Genomic DNA, 27467 nt, shown 5'->3' on the forward strand with positions numbered 1-27467 from the left:
TCAGTAAAGGAACTATTATAAGTACATCTTCTCTTTCCCTTTGTCCTCATGAATTCATCATTCCTTTTGCCTATGACTGATTAAGTCAGCATGTGCATAAATGTGTACACTGGTGTGCACCCCCCCCACCCCCGCCACCATAAGTTTTGTGGGAAGAACTAAAAATTTCTATCCTGAATTTGGCAACATTTCTTTTAGAACTCTGGATCATTAGCCAAATATCCACAACTGCAGCACACTCTCTGGAACAGTTGCATTCTAAAAATTCAATTTCTGTCAGTTGACTCCTATGTTCACATTGATTTATATTCTAATTTTAAAATCACTTTAATTTTCCAGTTATTTTCAGTCACCATTGATTTCTAATATTTTTCCACTTTTGCTCAGCCTACAAAATAACCATATAAACACATATTGGTGTGTAGTTGTGGAGATGGTTGCCAATTTTTAAAGTTTATTATTTAAATAATTTTCCTTATCAGGCAATAAGATTGTCTTTTATTATTGTAAAATGCATTTTTAGAAACCAGTTGCTCTTAAAACAGAAACACACATTTACTACTCTACAGCTTTTGAACTTGAAAATGCTGGATGACCAAGCTTCTAACTGAATTCGATTTGTTAGAAAAGATCAAAATCTTATATGAACTGTGGAGATCTGTCTTCTGGCTTTGTAGTTTCAACAGACATATCCAAGAAGAAAATAACAGCAATAAAACTTGCATTTTGTACAGCACTTTAAAATTTGCAGAGTATATTCTTGCATACATGCTTTGTTAAATTCTCACTGCAATCATTTCAACTGAGCAACTGAAATGTAAACTATTAGTTCTCAAATATGTTAATTGATCTGAAGAAGTAAGTACATACTAAATATTAAAGGGTAGATATAATCAGGAGTTTTATATACTTAATTCCATTTTCAGTGGTTATTCTTCTAAAACATGTTACCTATTCAATATGGAGAAGGCATTTCTAGACACTGGGCATTGAGTAGCAAATATGACAAATAGAGGCATTATTGGCAGGAACTTACATGTTAGTGGGAAACTTCAGAAATAAGCAATAGTATTAAAGAAGACAATTCCAGCCAAATATTGGTGAAGAAAAAAACACATATGTAGTGTGAAAACGGATGGAGGTTGTTGAGTCACAATAATCAACAGAGACCCTATTTAAAAAGGTGACTTTTTAGCTGGACAGAGAGTTCCAAACAGAGGTCCTGAGGAAAAGTCTGACTGACTAGTCTGAGGAATCAAAACAAAGCTAGGATGCTGAGTGTGTGAGAACAAAGGTGTTGAGGTTTGAGGTCAACTATTTAGGCAGCAGAAACAATAATATAGGGCATAGAAGCTGTGATAAGGAGATTTATTTTATTCAATGTGCATTGAGAAGCTAGTAAAATGTTTTAGGCAAAACCATTATGTGATTTAATTTATGATTTAAAAGAGAATCTTCTTCTATTATTGTACATAGAATGGATTTCAGTAGGAGTAGAATTAGAAACAAGATAAGATATTGTATGAGTTCAGAAAAGAGATAAGGTAGTGTGGACTCAGGTGATAGCAGCTGAGATAAAAACTGAAATGGACTGACTAAAATGGACTTGGAAGGTAGACTTGACATGATGTAGTGATTTATTAAACACGGAATGTGAGGAAAATGAAAGAACCGAGGATAAGTATAAGAATTTGTCTCATTCAAGCCAATGGATGTTGGTGCTGTTTTACTGAGATGAAGGGAACCAGGTAAAGAACATTTCTGAGTTCAGACAGGGACTGGCAATATTATTTTACATGGGTTAAGTTTGATGTTATATAAACTGGAGATATCAGATAGAAGTCTGGAACACAAAACAAAATTCTAGACAAGGTTTAAATGTTGGTAAGTCAATTATACACGCGTGCACACTCATGTGACATATACTGATGTAATGGAATCAGACAGGTTGTGATTACCTAGGGATGGCATTTAATGGATAAGAAAGTCCAAGATAGCTCAAGCCCTGGAGCACTCCAAAATTTAGAGGTCAGAGTAGAGAAGGCTGATTAAAAAAAGGTGACATCAGCAGACTGTGATAGCGCAGACGCTTCCTCATTTCAACAAAGAGGGAGAGAAGATAGCACAGGAAAAGATATGGTTAAACTATTTTATTTATTTAAATTTATGTATTTGTATTTTTACATTTTATAGATCTTGTCTGCAAATTATTTTGGTTAAATGAATTATCTCTACAATACTACTAGCTGCAAATGCAAAGGCAATTCTGCAAAATTTTGGTCATTCACTCATTCATTCATTGGGACAGAATTTATTAAACCGTGTATTGACTCTGTTGAGTACAGGCAATACAGTCTCTCTCCTTAATAAGCCCACAGCTACTTAGGAAATAAAGGTTACTTAATACACTTTACAATAAGATGTAGTAAATGCAATGGTACAAATATGTAAAGAGCAGTTAGTTCAATCTAAGTTATAGACAAACTTCCAGAAGAAATTGAATGAGTGAGCCAATAGTGGAAGTGAAAAAACATTATCTAAAATTATTAAAGTCATTGCAGTTTGTTTTTGCAAGATAGCATGTAGTGTAAAGTGAATCAAGATTGAAATTGCTGGGTTTAGTATAAACGGGTTGTCATGGCATGGAGCTTGGGTTTTATCTGACAGTCAATTAAGAGACATCAAAATTTGGGGCATAAGAATAAATTGATTATATTTGAGATAAGCCAAACTTGTGACTGATTGCAAGAAAGATAGACTAGAGGATGTCTGACTGAAGGCAGAAGCACAGAGTAAGCATTATTTTCAATAATTCTGGTAATAGAACATAAGGTTCCAAATCAAGATAATAATAAGTGACATATGGACAAGTGAAAGATATTAGAGAACTAGTGGGAACATAAAATTTTTTCAGAAACATCTGATTATATGCAAAACCGTAAAAAAAAGTATCATCAATGATGTATACATTCTTAGCTTGAGAGACTGAATGATGTTAATGTCATCATTAGGGAAATTTGAAATAGATGGGTAACAGTAATGTCTACTGCATAGTCCCAATACAGTGATGAAAATATAACCAATCATTATTTAAGAAGTATTTTATCCAGATAAAATAATTTATTTAAATTAATAATCACAGATACACACAACTTGTTTGATATGAAATTTACTAAAAATTGATGTTTCATTCATGAATAAGAACATAAATTTCAGTCAAATAAAAATGCTTATGGGTAAAAATTATTAGCTTATTATTTAACAGTACTACCTATCTGCCTTCCTTATGTTAGCCAAGCCTGCCCCCAAAAGAAAAAACTGTAATTTCTAACTACTCACTCTCTCATTCTCCCTTTCTTCAAGTTAGTCATGAGATCTTAGGCAATGAGAAATAATAATTATTTGAGCTGGGTAAGGAAAGAACTGGTAAAGATTTTCCTCTCAGATGTTAAAAAGACTCCTGAGAAGAGGTCTCTCATCAATTTATTGTCCCTCCTCTTTCATTCCTTTGTATGTTATCATGTAAGGGCATTATTTTGTAGCTTTTGTAGCTATCTTAAAACCGTGAGTGAAGATATGGACACTATGCTGTAGACAGAAAATCGAAAAGAAAGGAAGAGCTCTGTCCTTGATAATATCATTGAGCCTTTGTTCTACCTTGCTTTACCTCCCTGTAGACTTCTGGTTACATAGGCTAACTCAATGTCATTCTTGTTTAAGCCACTGTAAATCAGGCATTCTTTCATTTTTTGCTGAAAGTACTCTAGTTGATATAGCAAGTAAATATAACCTCCAACCAGTCTTAACTCATTGGATTTTTTTAAAAAGAAATAATTTTAATGATTACTCAATACTACATTCAATCATAATGTTTAATCTCCATTTCATATCCTTCATAAATATCTTGGGAAGATAGTTTTACTGCCACTTAGAGTAGTTATAAAGTCCCCAGTTCAGTTTCGTTCAATTTTCTGTTTATTTTATATCTAATTGTCCCACATTCTACCCTTCCATCTCTCTCACCCATTATCTCAAACATAGTCCAGAATTTGAGAAATACTAGTGGTAGGTGGTTAGGTGATGTGGACTGGTTTTATACTTCTTCTTTTCTCCTTCCAACAAACCTGGAGATATAGTTTGGAAAACTAACTTTGTTAAAAGGGTAAGACATTTTTTCCTAAGTTGAGTTTATAAATATGATGTCCCATTCTTTTATGCTACCATCTTTTTGTTAATGTCCCCTGGGGCAAGGGAGTGTGTTCTTCAGAGTGCTCTAAAGGGCTTCACTCCATTGCAAGGGAAATATCACCATCAATAGCAAGTTTTGGATGTGTCAAGTAAAAACAAATCTGGATTTAAATGAAGAGAGTTTAATTGGAAAGACTATTGCAATAGGGAAAACCATCCAAGCACAGGAAGGGAAAGTATCTCAAAATCAAACAAAAAATCTTCTCTAGGGGCAGGCATGGTGGCTCACGCCTGTAATCCCAGCACTTCAGGAGGCCCAGGTAGCAGGATCACTTGAGATGAAGAGTCTGAGACCAGCTCTGGGCAACATAGCAAGACCCCATCTCAACAAAAAAAAAAAAAAAAAAAAATTTTTTTTAAATTATCTGGGAGGATATCTTGCACCCAAGAGTTCAAGGTTACAGCGAGCTATGATTGTGCCACTGCACTGTAGCCTGTGTGGCTGAGTGAGAGACTGTCTCTCAAAAAAAAAAAAAAAAAAAAAAAAAGAATAAAGGAAAAAAAGAAAGAAAGAAAAATAAAAAGTCTTTTCTTTTACAGAAAAGAATAAGCAATAAGTAAGAAGTTGGGCAAAGGAGGGAAAATGACCAGGATCTGACAGGAAAAGTGTCTAGCTCTCAACAGCCAATTCTCAGAATAGCAGATAAGACAGTAAGTTTAGCTTTTTAGCGCATGCACAAGCTTGTGGGCAAACAGAGTTAAGGGGCCTGCAGTTAGGAGAGAAGCCTGACTCTAAAGTTTTCTCAAGGGAAAGCAAAGGGTGGAAAATGAGTGATCGTGAGTGCTTGATCAGGTGGAAGCGTGGTGAGGCAACTGTAAGGAGTGGTTTGCTTAGTTCTCTAACAGTTTATGCAGTTTGTTCCAAGTAATTATAAAGAACAACACATTTTACTCTCAAAACTGTTTCATTTAGGGCAATATATTATATATTTACCTAAGATATTGCCAAGATTGCTTATGCCTGGCTACCGGCTACTCCATCTACTTGATTCAGAGGAAACACACAAACTTGCCAAAGCAGATTCTGAGAATAAACTCAGAACCACTGAGTTCTTCCCTCCCACCTGCCATTTCTGCTCAAATCTCCTTTTCCTTGATCAAATAGAAAAATGAATGGTCAGTAATTTTGCTTTGTAGATAGACACCATACTCAAGATGACATACCTAAATACCCCTTTTGTCAGTTCTTTCAACTTTTAAAGTGTTTTTTTTATTTTGTTTTGTTTGTTTGTTTTTGGCACCCTACTTTTTTGAAGAACTCCCAACAAAAGTTCTCCTCTTCCTTGTTCTCTAGAGTTCCATGCATACAACTTCAGGAGGATGTGTGGAGATGGAGATAATGTTTCTGGACAAAAGAACTAGTGTAACTACTTCTTAGCCCCATTCGGAAGGTCTGGCTCCCAATTCTTTAACCTCTTTCTGGTCTGTATAGCATTTTTTGCCCCTATTCTAGGTGCTATTTTTCAACTCACATTAGTGAAAAAATATAATTTTAATGAAAATTATATGGAAATATGCTAGTTATTAGAGTATGAATTTTTCAAATAAGATATTTTAAGTACTATTTTGAGGGTATATATATTGAAATTGTAAAATATAATCAATAACAAATGGAAATCATCATTAAGTGTATTCAATTAGGTCTTACACTAATTATTTAAATTAGAAAATTAAACCAATGAAAATAATCATTTGTTTATATGATCGTGCGTGTGTGTGTGTGTGTGAGAGAGAGTGTGTGTTTGTACTTTAAGGAAAATCAATTCATAATAAGTATTGAACTAAGCATATATCCAAGCATCATCATTTTCATCGCAGCATTAAAAATAAATATTAGTTTAAGTATTAATCATAATAGGTTTAATTACTGAAATATAATAAATGTTTGGAACCCATTATTCCAGTTGTTTTAAGAAAATGTAAACCAAGAATAAGCAATTGGCATAAAATTATAATGAATGCTAATGGCATTAATAATTCTTTAAGCATGTGCTATTTTCCTGACAGGCTTGAACAATAAAACAAACCCTCAAATAAGCAGGATGAGTTAAGAAAAAAGCAAAGTAAATAGTATCTTCAAGGGGTGCCCCTTTGTCAGCCATGAGCAGGAGACAACCAGCTGCTAAATAAACTTAGATTCCCCCCTTATATTCTTCAGAAACTCAAAAGAAAAAGAGTGCAACAAACTATTAAAGCAGCAAAGAGCAGAGTCAGCACCAACAACTGAGTTAGGCAACTTAGCAGGTAACTATGAAAATTCTGAGTGGTATAAATTTACAAAAGGTTTCTAAATTTATTGTGGTGAATAGAAAAGATCCCAGTGGCCAAATCCAATCCAATTAGGGTAAAAACATCTTTCCTCCTTAACTGCCAGCTTTTGTATGAAAAATTGCTTCTTCTCAAACTCAGTCAATTTTAAATTGTCTGCTAGCTGAGTTTGCCCAGCAGGAGGCTAAAGGGTCTATTATGCTGACAGATGCTCCGTGCTTTAAGATTGTACAGAATTTAAATGACTTTTATTTTCTGTTTATAGCCATTTAAATTGAATTAATATGAAAAACTGAAACCAAATTTTGCCATTTAAAACCTACACCTTTTTAGTAATATTTTAAATGATTGCAGGCATCACTAGTAATCTATATTTGTGTTAATATGCAAAGTTATATTTTTTTCTTATATTTATATTTTTAAGAAAAAATGTTAATATTTGTTACAAATTTGTATTTTGCACAGTTATGGAAAATATATCATTTTTACATTGTTATGATAATCGGATCAAATGAATAGATAGACATGTATAATTATATTGTTAATTTGTAAGGAAAAATAGTTTTATTTATTTAGTTAGTTCTTATTGTTTAGACATTAGTAGTAGAGCCAGGGCTATTTGCCCAGTCTCTTTTTCTACTAGCTCAGAGTACATTATATTAAGCTCTGCTGCCGTTACATAAATTCAAATGAAAGCATATTCACTGTTACATATTCATAAATGAGATAAAATATGAAATCTCGGACAATTACCATATTCCTAGGTACAAATTTTAGCTTTTTTTAAAAGAAAAGACATTAGACCTCTTCATAAATCATTTAAACAAAGTATTTTAATTTATTTTATTTTTTACCTATGTATTATTTAACCTTATGTATTATTTAACCCTATGTATTACTTTTCCAGGGATACTATAACAAAATATCACAGACTAGGTGGCTTAAACAGTAGAAGATTATTCTCTCACAGTTTTGGAGGCTACAAGTCCAAAATCAATGTGTTGGCAGGGCTGGTTCCTTCTGAGGCCTGTGGGGAAATGGTCTGTGCCAGGCTTCTCTCCTTGGCTTGGAGATGGCTGTCTTCTCTCTATGTGTCTCTCCCCATCATTTTCCCTCTATGTGGTTTCTGTGTCCACTTGTTTCCATTTTATAAGAACACCAGTCCTATTGGATTACCACCCAAATCAACTGGCTTTAACCTGATTTACTTTGTAAGGACCCTATCTCCAAATAAGGTCATGTTGTGAGGTACTAGCGATGAAGCCTACAACATATGAATTTGAAGGGGGACACATTTCATTTTATAACACTTCTGCTACTTCTCACTTTCAGAGGATGGTCTAGCCTTCCACTTCGCTAAAAGAATGAAGGTATGAGAGGAGAAACTCCTTAACCCTATTCTTCATTCCCTAAAATACCATATTTTCTTTTTTCCTAGCATAGTGATAAGTTTTTCGTACTCTTACTAAGAGCCATCTTAACAGGGACTTTTATTCCATCACTCAACTATGCTTTCATTTAAAAATTCTTCAAAATTTCTTTTAAAAACTTCAAATATTTTCTTTCCCACTTTTATTAAACCTTATTAATCCCAAATTCTTCTCAAGCCATTGTCCTATCATCTCTGCTATTTGTTTTTTCTTTTTTAGAGTTGGGGTCTTCCTCTGTTGCCCAGGCTGGACTGCAATGGCCTGATCATAGCTCACTACAACCTCAAACTTCCAGCTTCAAGTAATCCTGCTGCCTCAACCTCCCATCATCTCTGCCATTCTTAACAGCTGAGCTCCATGATGGTAAGGTCTATGCTCACCAATCCACTTAGTCCTCTCCCTCCTCTTTATTGTTCATTTCATGGCCAGTTTCTACCCTCACTGTTTCACCAAAACTACTCTGAACAGAGTCAGTCTTGACAAAAAAAAAAAAAAAAGAGATTGCATGTTTTATTTCTCTTCTCATGTTACCTCTCTTTCACATTTTTTATTACAATATTGATCACTTATTTCTTGAACTTTCTTCTCTGTCTTCTACTTTTCTGTCTTATCACCTTTTACTTTTCATGATTGTCCTCTTCCAGTCATCCAAAAATGTTGATTTTTCTCCCCATCCACTTGGCCTTATGCGATTTTCATTCTAAATACACTTTTTATGTAACTTAATACAAACTCTTGTTTCAAGTGCCACCTACGTTATTCTCCTCCCCAAACTGATAATAATCAGATCTAACAGGCTCGTTCTAGACTTGACATTGGAGTCTTAGAGTTTCTCAAAATCATTATAAAAAAATGGATCGATCATCATCTTTGCTCCTTTCCAAATTTTTTTCATATTTTTCTTTCTCAGATATGTATTTAACCATACAATTTATGTAAATTTATGGCTCTTGTACCTTATAATTCCCAATATAAGAGAGAACTATTATTTGATATTTTCTCCAAATTTCATATTCTATATAACTTGCAGCTGTTAATATATGACCCTTTGTATTGATTCTATTGACAAGGGGATCTATATTTACTATTTCAAAGCCATATATATAAAATTGACATTGATGCTTTGATGGAATCTGTGCAAATCACTCACAGACTAGTTAAAGTACATTTTGGACGGGCAATTTGAGGAAGTATAATTACATCAAGAATACACGATCCCTCATGGATGATAAGATGGAATGCTATTCAGTTTTCTCCATCCATATGTATAAAATATATGCTATAAGTTATGCTGTATTAACAGAGCAAGGAATTAAGTTATCATATAAACACTTACAAAAGAATAATTTATGATATATATTTGGCATTTCAAAATTGTTTAATAGGAGGGATATAAATCAAGGTGTTGACAAAAAATATCCTAGCAAATAGAATGCTGTCATATAACTTTTATACTTTTGGTATTTTGAGTTCTCAATATTTTCTAAAATTACCAAGTATCATGTATATAACTTAAAAATCATGTAATATACTAAATATTGCAGTATTTTGTTTTTCTTTCCCAATCCAAATATGAACAAAGAAAAAATGGTAGAACAAAAACCATATATCTGAAAATTAGTCTATATAGCATCTTATATATTACATTTTTGTTCTTAATTATTTTAAGTATGGCAAGCCTGACTCTATACCAGACTATAAATTTTTCAAAAGCTCATGTTTTATTGTTTTTTAAAAATCATACAATTCAATTCATAATGAGACATAAAATTAATGCTGAATAAAACTAACTTACTGATTGATACATTTTGTGTAGCTTTACTTGGTCTCATTAATTTTTTTCTATACTAAAGCATGAATTTTCTCTATATTTGTTCTCAAAATAATACTGTTTTTCAAGACAAATTATTGCTGGATGGATGTCAGTACCTGTTTTTTTTTATTATTTCAGCATATTACAAGGATATAAATGTTTAGGTTACATATATGGCCTTTGCTCCACCTGAGTCAGAGCTTCAAGTGTGTTTGTCCACCAGACGGTGCACACCGCAGCCATTAAGTGTGAATATACCTATCCCCTCCACCCCCCGCCACCTGCCCGACACCCGATAGATGTTACTACTATATATGCACTTGTTGATCAGTTAATACCAATTAGATGGTGAGTACATGTGGTGCTTGTTTTTCCATTCTTGTGATACTTCATTTAGTAGAACGGGCTCTAGCTCTATCCAGGATAATACAAGAGGTGCTATATCACCATTGTTTTTTGTGGCTGAGGAGAACATATACCACATTTTATGAATCCACTCATGTATTCGTGGGCACTTGGGTTGTTTCCACATCTTTGCAATTGTGAATTTTGCTGCTATAAACATTCTAGTGCAGATGTCTTTTTTTCCTTTGGGTATATGCCCAGTAATGGGATTGCTGGATCAAATGGTAGCTCTATTTGTAGCTCTTTGAGGTATCTCCCTATTACTTTCCATAGAGGTTGTACTAGTTTGCAGTCCCACCAGCAGTGTATGAGTGTTCCTATCTCTCCACATCCATGCCAACATTTATTGTTTTGGGACTTTTTGATAAAAGTGATTCTCACTGGAGATAAATGATATTTCATTGTGGTTTCGATTTGCATTTCCCTGATGATTTGAGATGTTGAGTATTTTTTCATATGTTTTTTGGCCATTAGTCTCTTCTTTTGAAAAGTTTATGTAGATGTCCTTTGCCCACTTTTTAACGGGGTTGTTTGATATTTTTCTTGCTGATTTTCCCGAGTTCTATATAGATTCTAGTTATCAGCCCTTTATCGGATGTGTAGCATGTGAATATTTTCTCCCATTCTGTAGGTTGTCTGTTTGCTCTCGTGATAGTTTCCTTGGCTGTGCAGAAGCTTTTTAATTTGATCAGGTCCCATTTATTTATTTTTATTGTTACTGTGATTGCTTTTGGGTCTTCTTCATAAATTCTTTCCCTAGGCCAATGTCTATAAGAGTTTTCCAACATTTTCTTCTAGAATTCTTATAGTTTCATGCCTTAGGTTTAAGTCTGTTATCCACCGTGAGTTGATTTTTGTGAGAGGTGAGAGGTGCAGATCCTGTTTCAGTCTTCTACATGTGGCTATCGAATTTTCCCAGCACCATTTATGGAATAACGATTCTTTATGGGAGTAGTACCTGTTTTATGTTTCAAAACTTAGCCGTAGCCGGGCACGGTGGCTCACGCCTGTAATCCTAGCACTCTGGGAGGCCGAGGTGGGTGGATTGCTTGAGGTCAGGAGTTTGAGACCAGCCTGAGCAAGAGCGAGACCCTGTCTCTAATAAAAATAGAAATAAATTATCTGGCCAACTAAAAATATATAGAAAAAATTAGCTGGGCATGGTGGCACATGCCTGTAGTCCCACTACTGGGGAGGCTGAGACAGAAGGATTGTTTAAGCCCAGGAGTTTGAGGTTGCTGTGAGCTAGGCTGATGCCATGACACTCTAGCCCGAGCAACAGAGCAAGACTCTGTCTCAAAAAAACAAACAAACAAACAAACAAAAAATTTAGCCACATTAGTCTGTGTATATGATCTAAAATTTTAAGCTAGAACCTTTATTTTGATAAATCAACATGGCAAAGGGATATAACGTTATTTAGTATCCTAGATGCAAAGTTGAGTATCCTGGTAATTATTCCAATTCTTTGTAATCTTTGTATCATTTGCGTAAGCAATGTCCAAAATCTAATGCTTTACTTTATGGTTATGTCCCCTCTGAGATGTGTACCTTAAGTCAAAAGTTTTCTTTGGAAACATTATATCTTATGATGCCATCATAGAACTACTTAGATTTAGAAATATATATGTGTTATATTCAAAGACTAAATATTTACCTGATGGAATTTGGAGCTTCTACTATAGAAGAACAACCAGAAGAAAAAAAGATCAATTACTCACAGCAATTTCACAAAGCAATATTTATTTAGTTATTAATTTTTTAATGATAAACATAAAGGTTTTAATAAAAGGAATTGAAGCCATGAAGTTTTTTCCTACATATTAACATTATGCATTTGGTTTTATTATTTTTAATTTTTTATTGATACTTAGGTGTATGTATTTTCAGGGTACATGTGATAATTTAATTCATTCATAGAATTTGTAGAGATCAAATCAGTGTAATTGGAATATCCATCACCTTAAATATTTGGTTTTCTCCTTTATAGAAACATTTGGATTATTCTTTTCTAGCTATTTTGAAATATATAATAGATTATTGTAAACTATAATCACCTTATTGATCTATCAAACACTAGGTTTTATTTCTTCTATCACAGTGTATATTTGTACCCATTAATCAACCTCTTTTCATTCCCCTTTCTCCCTTCTCTTCCTGGCCTCTGGTAACCACCATTCTACTCTCTATCTTCATGAGACCCACTGTTTTAGCTCCCACATGTAAGTGAGAACGTGTGTTGTCTTTTTTGTGCTTGGCTTAAAATGTCTGTAGTTTCCAGTAACTAAAAACTAACTTCCCATTGATTAACTATATCTCACAGGAAAAAATAAATTGGAGAAACTGATGACAGAATATAACATTTTTGCTTGTTGGATAGTTCTAATTTTATGGTGATAAATAATAATTTTAAAAAGTGGGTACGAAAGAAGAAACCACTGTTGTGGTGGGAGAGTGTGGATTTCAAAAAGATGCTGAAGGGGAAATAATTGCTAGGGAACAGTAGAAGAGGAAGTATTTTAAAGTCTTGTTCAGGAATATAAATTAAGTTGCCTTTAATGATTTACTGAGGTAAATATCAAAATTCTTTAAATATGCGTGTTTTGGGTTGTGTTAGTTTAAATATGTTAATATTAAATTATGTTTGATATTATTTAAACAAAGAATCCTAGAATTACACAGTACGTATGAATGAATGTATAGTTGAAGACACTAAGATAAGTAGCACTGATGAACTTCAGACAGGTAAGTCTGTCTCGTGAAAATGCACTTTATCTTCCTCCAAAATAATGAAACTAGATATACCCAATATTATACTTTGTAAATAGTTATCAAGAACTTTTCAGCCTGAAACTTTATATTTGATGGGAAAAAAATCTGTATAAAATCTTCCAATATGCTTATTATTTTTGCCCTCACATAAGTAGACTGAGGAAGGTTGAACATCTAACCTCAGAAAACTATACAGGATACCTTTGCATGTAATAAATATATATTATCAGTACTTGGAGATTTCAGTGAAAACTTTACAGATATTGTGATTAAGATGACGTGGAAAGCCACCATGCAAGCACAGCCTGCTGAATTTGATGATAGACTGATTCAACATATTTGCACAGCTAGCTAAAGAAACAGTATTCCAATCAGATATACAAGATAATTTCAAAAATGGCTTCACCAACAGAAATTTTAAAAGTACTCATCCAAGCACAGACCATGGGAGATGAGATCTTAACCAAGAGTCTTCAAATACACTGATCCAATATTTCAAACCAATTAGGTCTATACCTAATTGATACCACCAAACGTACACCAATCTACTTAGCTTGCTTACTTCTATCCTATGCCTATATAAAACTTTATGAATATGAATTGACCTTTCATGTAATCTAACTTTAGGAAGATATTTTACTTGCCATGGTGTGAAAAATATTCTGACAAATATGAGTTATATTTATAATGAAAAATAATAAATTAGTAGCCTCATGAGTTTTAGTTGCGAGTCAGTGTTGATGGTTTATACAAGATCAGACTTCTAAGTATGCAAACTAGAGAAAGAAAAATCTGAGTTCTGGTAATCCAATAAAATGATGAATTTGAATTTGTAAGATCACCCGTCAAACAGACTACCTGGGTGACCCTGATGTTAAGCAAGTTTTCTTTTATCTTTTTAAATTTTTTATTTAAATTTTGTAGAAAATACAGGAATACTAGCTTCAAGAATTTCCAAACCACTGAAAGTTTTACTTTTCATGAAAAGAATTTCCTCTATACTCTGTACTTTAGAATACTTAATTCTGATTTATCATACTTGTATAGATAATACTATTACAGTTTCCTTAAAATAAAGCAAACAACAAAGTGACTATAATGAACAATAAGTTGGAATATAATTTAAAAGAACTAAAAGAGTAGAATTGGAATGTTCCTAACACAAAGAAATGATAAATGCCTGAGGTGATGGATACCCCAATTACTTTGATTTGATTAATTCACATTCTATGCCTGTATCAAAACATCACATGTAGAATAGAAACTTCTCGAAAGAAGATATAAGAATGGCTAACACATATGAAAAAATGCTCAACATCCCTAATCATCAGAGAAATGCAAATCAAAACTACAATGAGATATCACTTAACTCCAATGAGAATGGCCTTTATCAAAAAAACCCAAAACAACACATGTTGGCGTGGGTGTGGAGAGACAGGAACACTAATACACTGCTGGTGGGACTGCAAACTAGTGCAACCCCTGTGGAAAGCATTATGGAGGTATCTTAAACAGATTCAAGTAGACCTGCCATTTGACCCAGCAATCCCATTACTGGGCATATACCCAAAGGAAAAAAGGTCATTCTGTAACAAAGACACATGTACCCGAATGTTTATAGCAGCACAATTCACAATAGCAAAGATGTGGAAACAACCCAAATGCCCATCAATACATGATTGGATTAGTAAGCTGTGGTATATGTATACCATGGAATATTACTCAGCTATAAGGAATAATGAAGATACGACATCTCTGTGGTTCTCCTGGAGAGAGTTGGAACCCATTATATTAAGTGAAGTATCCCAAGAATGGAAAAACAAGCATCACATGTACTCACCAGAAAATTGGTTTCCCTGAACATCACCTAAATACAAATCTGGGAACGACACCAATCGGATATCAGACTGAGGTGGGGGGTAGGGGAGGGGATGGGGGTATGCCTACACAATGAGTGCATTGCGCACCGTTTGGGGAATGGTAACACTTGAAGGTGCTGACTCGGGAAGGGGGGCTGGGGAAGGGAGGGATATATACCCACATGATGGGTGCATCCCGCACTATCTGAGAACAGACACACCTGGAGCTCTGACTTGGGGGGAAAGGCGGTACATGGATGGGCAACGTATGTAACCTGCAATTCTGTATCCCCCATAACAATAAGATGAAATAAAAAAAAAAAAAAAAAAAACATGTTGAAAGATAAACTAAAAATGAAAAAAAAAAAAAAAAAAACCATCACATGTACCCTATGGAGATATACAACTCTTATGTACCCGTAATAATTAAAAAATTTAAAAAAGCGAACCAATAAAAAGGGTAAAAAAAGAAACAGAGATCTTTGATTTAGGATGATTCCATATTATTTTCTTTTGCACTTTCATAAATTCACAACTCGTTAATTCTCTTGGGGTTTTAAATACTGTTATCTTTTAACAGCACCTTTAAATGTTTCCTAAGCAACTTTGTGAAGTGTCTGCAAATTAAGAAAAAATTGTATGGAAATATTTTTCTTCAAGAAACGCTAAATTAAGATACATAATACACCAACCTCCATTCTCCAATTTCCACAATGTATTCAAATCTAACTCACATTTATAATGTAAACTAACAACATACATGTATAATAAAGTAAAATGATCTGAAATGATATCACTATTTTCTAAAGATTTATAATGTGAATGTACATATTTGACCTTTCTTTATTATCCTGGAATGAATTCACATATAAATTAATTTTTCTTATAACATATATTAATTGATTGAAAGTCTTCTTTATTTATATTAATATATCAATCAATCTAACCATCTTAGTATTCAAGTAGCATGACTGGCTGAATCAGGCAAAAGAAAGATGTAATATTTTAATTTAACTATGTCTCTTCAGTGTATTAAAGTTTAAAAGAGTAAAGAATCAACAAATATTTGTTATCATCTTTTGGTAAATTTTCATAATATCATTAAAATAATCTATCCAATTCTGCCATAATGCTTGTCACAAATCCTATAGTAGATTTGTATACAACTATTTGTTTTACGTTAGATACATTTTCTTGCTTAAAACTCGTGAATGTTTAAAGTAGATGATTTAAACAATAAATAGTAAACTTGAGTTTTGAGGGTAGCATAGGCTAGGGAATTTCCTTTTCATCCATATTCACAATAACATTTCTAAAACTCCCCACAACATCTTACAAATGTGAAACAACCTGGAGAATAAAAACTGGAAAGATGGCCGGGCGCGGTGGCTCACGCCTGTAATCCTAGCTCTCTGGGAGGCCGAGGTGGGCGGATCGTTTGAGCTCAGGAGTTCTGAGACCAGCCTGAGCAAGAGCGAGACCCCATCTCTACTAAAAAAATAGAAAGAAATTATATGGACAGCTAAAAATATATATAGAAAAAATTAGCCGGGCATGGTGGTGCATGCCTGTAGTCCCAGCTACTCGGGAGGCTGAGACAGGAGGATCGCTTGAGCCCAGGAGTTTGAGGTTGCTGTGAGCTAGGCTGATGCCACGGCACTCACTCTAGCCTGGGCAACAGAGTGAGACTCTGTCTCAAAAAAAAAAAAAAAAAAAAAAAAAAAAAACTGGAAAGATGATAAAGATTGATTAGTGGAAGCCATTGTTAACTTTGAAAAAATATTTAAAAGTATATGCTTTGTTGAGTGAATAAATATGCTATTTTTTTTCTTTCAAGAAAGTAATTTCTTTGATAGTCCTTTATTTTATATAGTTACAGAATTCTCATGTTATCCTTAAAACTTGATCAAAGACATAAATTCAAATAATAAAAATTTTGTAACAAAATCAGAAATGTTTCACAACTGTGTTACCAAGTTTTCTTTGTGTCATTTAATATTTTTTGGTAACAGAATGCTAACATTTCAATATTCACTTTTGTTACAACCCTTGAAAACTGATATTTAAATATCCACTTGGGAATTATATCATATATAAAGATCAGAAAGCATCTGAATTGCGGGCTTAGAAGTAACTTTTCTCCTACTGATCTTCTAAGAGATAGCAGAGAATAACAGAAATACACATGAAGAAAATATGTGTCTCTGAATGACTTCAACCTCTTGAAAGAAAAATGATGCATACTACCAGTTTTTAAATTAAAGTTTCTCACAAAATTCTCTGCTGCTATAAGTGTTCCAAGCTACTATATTACCAATTATTTTATCAATATAATGAATTATCTCAATTATGAATATGATGTTTTAAATACCAACCACTTGTTTTAGCATAAAAAAATTAAAAGTAAAATTTGATAACTAATCTGCTTTTCTAATCTGGAAAATTCTTCTTTCTTTGATGATAGCCCTGTGTTACAGATGTAGAATTGTTTCTATGGACTTCTTATAGGTGTTTTGGAATCCATTTAAGTTTCCTAGGACCAGAGTAGATTTTATTGCTTGTCCACCTTATACTAGCATCTCATTATTGAGGCTGTCACATGCATATAATATAGAAATTAAACACAATAGCAGCAGACCTACTGCTGACAGCTCTGCATACCTGTGCAGCATTCATAGTGACATCTGCACAATTGCTATCTCATCTAGTCCTCAATTCATGTAATCAGGAAGGTGTACAATTCCCAATGCACAAATCACTGAGAATTGTAACTTTTACCTGTCTTTTCATTGCCTAAAATTAATTGTTTGCTCTTCACATATTCAATATATTTGCATAAATTTCCATATTATACCCCTCTGTGGTTGCTTTCCTGTCATCTCCTCTAAGGGAGTGAATATAAATGCCTTTTTCTTATTAAAATTAGCCGTAAATTTCTGTTAAAAATATATTTTAATTCAGAATAAATTAATTTCAGCACTTAGTAATATCCTGCACATTCGATGTACTTAACATTAATAAAAATTGCAGTAATTAGTAGCACATAACAAAGCAATAAGTATTATTACAAAGATCTAGACTAGTGGCTTTATGTTTATTTATCTAGGTTTTTCCTATCTTCTAGTTTCAGTTATCACATTGCACTTGATTTAAAACAGGAAGAATGTGTTTTGAATATTCTGAATATCTGGTAATTATTCTAAGACTTATTTAATTCATCTAATTAATCTCACTTTTAGAGACAAAATGCTAGAAAAAAATCTGTTTAAATCTTTGAAAAATATTATCTTTTAATAAATTGATTTACTTGAATTTTAAGGATATTTAAATTCTAATACCATAATTATAATTATGAGATTTGCATTATAATGATTTTAAATCTTAAGATGTTCCTATAGTTTTATTTAAAACAATACAATGTGTATGGAGGTTAGGCTGCCCAGTACAGATTATTAAACCAACCCTAAAATGTAATCGAGTTATATAATTGAACATTTTATTTTAATTGCTTCATTTTCAAGTCAAAATTACATGTCAGTAATTCTACTGCTAAAATTCACTACATATTCTATTATAATTTGGAGATGACACATTTAATTTTTTCTCAAAGTCTTTGGATAATCCTAGCTCTAAGATAAAAGAAAAAAACAAATCTTTATCCATTGTTCTTAATATTGGTAATAGCAAATCAATAGTGTCCTAACATAGATATTCACTTAGCTTCCCTTTCTGTATTTGATCTGGTAAAAGGTTGGCAGTGAGAAGAAGAACCATGGATATGGTACAAGAGTAATATTAATAGATTATTTTAGGTATAGTGAGGGTTATAAAAAATACCAGAATATCCTTTTGCTGAATTTAATCTCCTTTTATTGGTTGCTTCTTTGCTAGGAGAAAAGTGAAGGACACGACACTAATGAAAGTAAGACAATTGGAAATGAGGGAAGAAATGTGAGAACAATCTTTGGAAAGTAGAATTAAAGCTACCGGAAAAAGACATTTCATATGATATTCCTATGACTATTTCCATCCCAAGAAATAGAAGGAGAAAAAAACCAAGGTAATTTGTAAGTCATAGTGTTTTACAAGATTAAAAAATGATAGCATGGTTAACAGAGAAAAGTTGATTGAATAGGCAGACAATTTCAAATAAACAAATTTATAAAATGTGTCTTTGAAGAATTGTAACCAATTTTGTGCAAAGAAGAAAAATAATCAGACCATATTTTAAAAGTACATTCTTTTTTAAAACAGTATTATTCCACATTATTTTAATTAGTTAATTAATATTAGTAACTTGGTATTAGAGAGATATATGCCTAAGAAACAAATCATATTACCTTAAAATACACCCAATATGAATTAAAAACTTTCTGGAAAAGATTCACCATTCCACATGCCATTAAGAATATCCATGATTCATGAGAGAAGGTCCAAATATACATAACCCTTATGAATGACTTTGAAGGATTCAAGACTTCAGTGGAGGAAGTAACTGCAGCTACAGTGAAAATAGCAAAAGAACTTGAATTAGAAATGAAACCTGAAGATATGACTGAATTGTTGCAATCTCATGATTAAACTTGAGCAGATGAGAAGTTGCTTCTTATGGGACGAGCAAAGAAAGTAATTTCTTGTGGAATCTACTGGTGGAGCTGCTATGAACATTGTTGAAATAATGACAAAGGATTTAGAGTATTCCATAAACTTTACTAAAGCAGCATCAGAGTTTGAGAGGATTGACTCCAATTTTGAAAAAAAGTTCTAGGAGGACCAATGCTGTCAAACAGCATCACATGTTACAGAGAAATCTTTCATGAAAAGAAGAGCTAATCAATGTGGTAAACGTCATTGCTGCCTTATTGTAAGAAGTTGCCACCCCCGCCCTGACCTTCAGCAACCTCTGTTCCGCTCAGTTAGCAGCCATCAACATCAAGGCAAGACCTTCTACCAGCAAAAAGATTACTATGCTCTTTAAGGCTCAAGTGATCATTAGCATTTTTTAACAATAAAGTATTTTTTGAGGAAGGTGCAATTTATTGTTTTTGAGACATAATGATATTGCAAACTTAATACACTACAGTACACTGTAAACATAACTTTCATATGTAGTGGAAACAAAAAACATTTTATGACAGCTTATTGTGGTATTTGCTTTATTGCAGTGGTCTAGGACTGAATTCGCAGTATGTCCAAGGTATGCCTATTGATTTTTGAGAGTTGATCCAGCCCTACAAATTTGTAATATTAATAAATCCCTCTTGGATGTGGTATGTACTTATTTTTATACATTGTTGGATTGGATTTACTAATGTTTTGTTGAGGATTTTTGCATCTATGTTCATGAAAGATATTAGTCTATACTTTACCTTTCTTGTAGTATCTTTGCCTGGTTTGGTATTAGGTGTCATGGAATGAGTTAAGACAGTTGTTTAAATGTTTGGTAGAATTAACCAGTGAATGAATCTGTACCTTGTGCTTTCTGTTTTGGAAAGTTATGAATTATTTATTTAAGTTAGTTAATAGATCTAGGCCTATTTAGATTGCTTCTCTTTGTGTGAGTTTTGGTAGACTGCGTCTTTCAAGAAATTGGCCTGTTTTGTGTAGTTATCAAATTTGTGGGCATACAGTTTTTATAATATTCATTTATTGTCCTTTTAATGTCCACGGGATCAATAGTGATCACATCTCTTTTATTTCTGATATTAGTAATTTGTGTCTTCCCTTTTTTCTTCTTTGTTAGCTTGGCTAAAGGCTTACCAATGTTATTGATCTTTTTAAACAACCAGCTTTTGCTTTTGATGACCTTCTTTCTGTATTATTTATTATTTTCAATTTCATTGATGTCTGCCTTAATTTTATTATACATTTTCTTCTGCTTATTTTTAGATTTTATCTTTTTATAGTCACTATGGTGGCAGCTATTTTTAAAAAATTTTATTTTATAATTATTTTATTTTCTAGCATATGCATTCAAGTGGTACAAAATTTCCTTTAAGCATTCTTTACAGTACATCCCACAAAAGTTGTATTTTCATTTTAATTTGTTCAAAATATTTAACAGTTTTTCTTGTGAGTTCTTATTTGACCCATGTGTTTAGAGGTGTGTTGTTTAATCCCAAAATACTGGGAATCTTTCAGCTCTATTTCTGTATATAAAATTTAAAAAAAAAGGAAAGCAAATTACATTTTAGACAAACCAAAGTTAAAAAAAAAAATGTCACCAGCAGACCTGCTCTACAAGGAATGCTAAATGAAGTTCTTTAGAAACTCAGATCTACAGAAAGGAAGAAAGAGTACCAGAAATAATAAATTTGACTAAATATAAAATACTTTTTTAAATTATTATTTTTAAACTTATTTAAGAGATACATGACTGTTTATAGCAAAAACAATGTATTCATAGGTTTAAAATATGTAAAGTAAAATATATAATAGCAGTGATGTAAAGTTCTGAATAGTTGAAGTAGACATATACTGGTGTGATATTCTTACATTATACACTGTGAAGTGGTATAATATGTGGAAGTGGAATCTCAAAAGTTATAGATAAATATTTAATATTATTCTTGCAATTTTCTTGAGAGTTTAAAATAATTTCCAAATAATAAAATTAAAAACAATGGAAAGATTGAGCATATCTCTTTCTCTTAGCACTTCCATGAACACTGAGATGACTTCTGACTGCCAGCATTCCTTTGCACCTGCATCCCTGTGCTGAGGGCTTTCTTAGGCTTCCAGGTCTCCCACAAAACCAGGCTTAAAGTGCTATAATTAGCATCCTAGTTGTTAGCCTACAACCAATAACTCACAGGAGATGATGCATAAATATCCCTGTCTCATTACTAGGCAAAATAACTCTGAAGGGAATGTTTTACATTGGCCTTCTGAGTTTTCCAGTGAGATTCGATTTTAGTAATCTACATTGATAACCTGCTTCATAACATATCCATTATTGACTGCTTTCCCTTCCCCTTTAATAATTCCATTCTGGCACTTCAAGAGATAATATGAACTTCTTACACTGAAATGCAGCCCAACCTAATTTAAACATACTTCATGAGATCAGTGAATGAGTATTGCTAACACCTGCATAATTCTGCCCTTACTATTTGAGTTACGGAGATACAGGATTTTTCTTTCTTCAAACTGCTTTAACCAGTTGACATACTTTTGTATGTATATCATTTATTTAAATTTATTTTAAGCTAATAATATATCATTGCAAAAAGTTATAAATGACAATTGAATTGGTTGATTTGAAAGGACATATTAATAAAGTCAATAAATACCATTAGTAAAATAATTTTGTGTGAATAGTGTTCCAAGAAAGTAAATCCAACATCATGCTGCAAGTTTTCCTGGGTCTTCGAGAAGTTCAGATCTGTTCTTAATGCTTCATATGTAATATTTATAGTTTAAGATAAAATTTATTTACTTAACTTGGTAATATATCAAATTTCTATTCTTACCAGCATTAAATAAGTTTTTGATTAAATAATATACTACTAGTTTTCATTTTATTATTTTGGTGCCAATAATGAATACCTCTCACCTTTGTCCCATTAGATATATATACATATATATATCTGAGACTTCTTGGTAAACATATTAAATCAGAAAAGAATTTTCAGTACAATATGTTTTGAATTAAAATAAGCTATTAATTAATTGGAAGTCTATTTGGAGCTTATTCCTTTTTATGTGTATCATACAGTACCAAGAAACTAGTATAGTTATTTAGGCTTCTATAATAGCTATACAGTGAGTCATTCTAGTATTTAAAGTGAACATTTTTTGCTAAACTCATTCATCATTAAAGATAGTACTTTTTAAATATTATAATGCTCACAGAGAAATCTAATTGTTTTTTGAAAATATTCTGAACAAGACACTCAATGCCCTAATGAATTATATCAAAGCTCTTTAAATATTTAGGCTTTCGAGACTTTGATGTGTCATTATTATGGGGAATAGCACGTTATCTTGGTTATTTTCAGAATTTTAAGCTTTAATATACATGAAACATGTTTTTAGTTGGATTTAATTTATGAAGTAAAATCTGAAAATCATCTCATGCATTTGTTATGACAGAAATATGGGCTAAGTGGATTTTTTAAACTTTCATATTACATGTTGTAAGAACCCATGTGTTTCTGATTTCAATCTGAATTACACAAGAAGAGAACAGTAATTTATGAGTTATAGTTTCTAATAGTGAAAAACTAATGAGCAACAAAAAAACACATTTTGAAGGCATGGTAAATAATAATTGGACAGGGAGGAAAATTGTTTTATTATTTGTATCATTACTACATTTTAGGCCCTTATAGAATAAGATGAGCTATTTAAAAGTTGCAAGTTTAATTTGTCTTTGAATAGAACATTATTTAGCTTAACGTGTTTAAAATAATATCAGACAATTTTAGGGGCAACCAATATTTCATTTATAATTATTTTAAAATTTAAATAAAGCCATTTTTAAAAAATACAGGATTTAGGGCCGGGCGCGGTGGCTCACGCCTGTAATCCTAGCACTCTGGGAGGCCGAGGCGGGTGGATTGCTCAAGGTCAGGAGTTCGAGACCAGCCTGAGCGAGACCCCGTCTCTACTAAAAATAGAAAGACATTATATGGACACCTAAAAATCTATATAGAAAAAATTAGCCGGGCATAGTGGCGCATGCCTGTAGTCCCAGCTACTCGGGAGGCTGAGGCAGTAGGATCGCTTAAGCCCAGGAGTTTGAGGTTGCTGTGAGCTAAGCTGACGCCACGGCACTCACTCTAGCCTGGGCAACAAAGTGAGACTCTGTCTCAACAAAAAAAAAAAAAAAAAAAAAAAAAAAAAAAAAAAAAACAGGATTTAGGAAATGGTAATTAGTAATAGTAATTTCTGATTTATAGATTGATATGAAATTTAATATTAGAGCAATTCAGATTACTTTTTCTGAAGATGAAATGAGGGCGCATGGGATTTAACATGGTCAGAAATATAAACACCACTAAAGATTTTATTTAATAGTAATATGGTCCTTCATTCAACAAATTTTACTGAGAATGAATTTTGTGCTGTCTGGTTCTCTGACATGATTATTTTAATAGAACAGAGAACAAGACAGCCAAGTTTCTGCTTTCATGAACCATACGTAAAGATTGAGAATAACGCAAACAAATAAAAAGTTTAACAAAAAACTAAAACCAGTTGTTAGAAGTTGTTATTTAGGATAACAAAAATAAACTTGATGTCTTGATGCTTGTGTATGACAAAAAAAGTGGAAGACTACTTTAGATGTGACACATACAGAATGATCCAGCCATTCAAAGATTTAAAAAATTCTTTATTCCAGTCATAGAAGAAAAAATGTGAAGATTATAAGATAAGAAATGGTGTGGTGTCTTCAAGGGACTAACAGGAGACTCAAGTAACTAAAACTTAGTGAGAAAAAGTAAAATGAGAGAATATCATACAGATACCACGTAAAATTGTAATGACTGGTCTGTCAAAATTACCAGTATAACTTTTTTTTGATTAGCCTAAAGATATATGTGTAACATTTGAAACAATTTTCCCAGTATTATTGACTAATAAAATAAGCAAAAATTTGATAAATTTTGTTTATTCCTCTCTAATAGATTACCTCATGGAATATAAACATCTGAGTTATTAGTGGAAACTAAAAGAAGATAAATAGCATTTACGGGCAATTTATCAAAGCATTTAAACACATGTAAATAGAATCATAAATTATTTTCCTCACCATCTTACTCATCTCTAATTCAGAGTTCCATGAAAGACAAAATGGTGAAAAAAAGGAAAAGAAACAAACTCATTCCAGATTTTAAAGATGAGTCTATCCAATATATGAGCTTATCTTTTGATGACCTCTCCAACAGTAGTATTGGCTTTTAATTTATACTAATGACTGCAAATAAGACTACCAAATGATTCCAATTCTGCAACACATAGATGTTAAAGCCTGGTGTTATTAACATCCAAATTTATGTCCTTGGAGTTTTCTAATGACTAAATATTAACATTAAGATATAACTCATGTTATATAAATTCCAGCTGTGGCAGAGGAGCCTTAATTCAGGCTACACTGAGCATGTAACACTAGTCTGCCTTAGAGGAGTAAAAATCTGAATTTCACTAATGGGCAAAATAGAGATCCGTGTGGTTTGTGGCATTGTACTACAAATCTTCTTTTCAAATTAAAGAGTTTTGTCAAGAAAAATTGTAACTATTATGATTCTGAAAATGCTGGCTACCTTAGCAATACTGAAAAATTAAAATTGCTATATTTCTAGTTATGAAGTTCACAAAATAATTGCAAACGAAATTTTCTTATTAGCTAATAAAATTAGTATTAATATGCATACTTAAGAATATGATGCAAAATGAATATATCTTTGTAAGAGAAAAAATATGGATTGCAAAAATTTATATCACCAATCTATCTAGGCAAAATAAAGGTATCTTTAACACAAATATTTTCATTAAAAATACTTTGTTTTCCTACCAATGTGGTTAGTAAAATACTCTATTTTAATTTTCTTAGACCCTGACACATTTAGTGCTGTCTATGTTTTGTTATGGGAATTTTTTTTAAATCTACTCTTAATTTCTTTGTTCCTAAGTAGCCGTATGACTAGCACTTTCACAATTGTTCACATATCCTATCACCTTTGCTTTAATTTACTTTCTTTATATAAACTCACTATTCTATGTAATATTTTAGTTTAAAAGGTAACCACTATGTTAAAGGAAAACCAATATCACCATATATAAAGCTAACTTTAAAAATGCAGTATGAAAAAAATTCTCTATAAATATTGCTCCCTGCCTAAGATATTCAGCTTAAAACCTTAAAACAATGCTAAGATTTTAACTGGTGTTAATGTGAATATGTAAATTAATTTGGGGAGGAATTGCCATCTTTACTTTAGTGCATATTATTAATTATAAATTTTTATTTAAGTTTTCTTTATTTTCTCTTAATACTTTTATGAAGTTTTTAGTGTAGATGTTTTTATCACTTTTTAGATGTATTCATAGGAATTTTGTATTTTGTTGATGTTATTAAAATTAATATAATTTGGAGTATTTACTATTTGTTACTAATACACAGAAATACAATTGATTTTGCATATAGACATTAATTATAGAAACTTGTCAAATTCATTTATTTGAATAGATTATAGATCTTTTTTATTTTTTAAAATAATCTTGCCATCTTCAGAAACTTTTATTCCTTCCATCTTTATGATTAGAACATTTAAGCTCTTTATTGAATGGGCTTTGTCTCTCAATGAAATGTGAAAATAGGCCTCTATTTATTAGTTCAAATCCCAATGAAAGCCTTTCAATATTGTACCACTTAAAGTAATATTTACCATAGCATTTTGTGGATATTCTTTACAATATTAAGAATGTTTTCTTGAATTCCTAGTTTATTTAGAGTTCTTATCATGAATGAGGCTTAATTTTGTCAAATTCTTTTTTGACAGCTATTGAGATGATTATTTGACTTTTCTCTTGCTTTCCATTATTGTGGTGAATGGTATTGATTGATTTCCAAGCCACTTGTATTCCTTGATTAAAACTTCCCCCCAAGTTATGATTTATAATTCTCTTATATATTGCCATATTTTATCTGCTAATATTTTTAGCCAGTGCAAGCAAAAGGTAAGCAAGTATGAAATCTTTGCATTGATATTCTTGAGAAAATTTTTATATAAATTTTCTTCCTTGTAATGCTCATTTCTTATTATGTTAATATTATACTAGAATATGAGAATATTTAAGAGATGGTCTTTATTTTTCTATTCCCTGGAAAAGATTGTAAAAGATTGGGGATCATGTTTCTCTCACTATTTGTTGAGGATTTTTGCCTGTCTTCATCAGGGATATTTCCCTGTAGTTTTTGGGTTTTTTTGTTCAGGTGGTTGTGTTCTTGTCTGGTTTTGGAACCAGGTTAATACTGGCCTCCTAGAATGAGTTTGGAAGTATTCCTTCCTCCTCAATGTTTTGTAATAATTTGAGTAGAATTGGTATTAATTCTCCTCTAAATGTTAGAATTCAGCAGTGAAATCCTCAGGTCTTGGGCTTTTTTTTTTTTTTTATTTCATCTTATTATGGGGGATACAGAATTTCAGGTTACATACATTGCCCATGTACCGCCTGTCCCTCCAAGTCAAAGCTCCAGGTGTGTCCCTTCCCCAGACAGTGCGCATTGCACTCATCATGTAGGTATATACCCATCCCCTCCTCGCATCCCCCCCTCCCCGAGTCAGCACCTGCAAGCATGACCATTCCTCAAATGGTGCACAATGCACTCATCATGTAGGCATACACCCATCCCCTCCCCCCACCCCCCACCTCAGTCTGATATCCGATTGATATCATTCGCAGATGTGAATTCAGGTGATGATCAGGGAAACCAATTTTCTGGTGAGTACATGTGATGCTTGTTTTTCCATTCTTGGGATACTTCACTTAATATAATGGGTTCCAACTCTCTCCAGGAGAACCATAGAGATGTCATATCTCCATTATTTCTTATAGCTGAGTAATATTCCATGGTATACATATACCATAGTTTACTAATCCCTTCATGTATTGATGGGCATTTGGGTTGTTTCCACATCTTTACAATTGTGAATTGTGCTGCTA

This window comes from Eulemur rufifrons, chromosome 1 (assembly GCF_041146395.1).
Source record: "Eulemur rufifrons isolate Redbay chromosome 1, OSU_ERuf_1, whole genome shotgun sequence".
NCBI classification, from domain to species: Eukaryota; Metazoa; Chordata; class Mammalia; order Primates; family Lemuridae; genus Eulemur; species Eulemur rufifrons.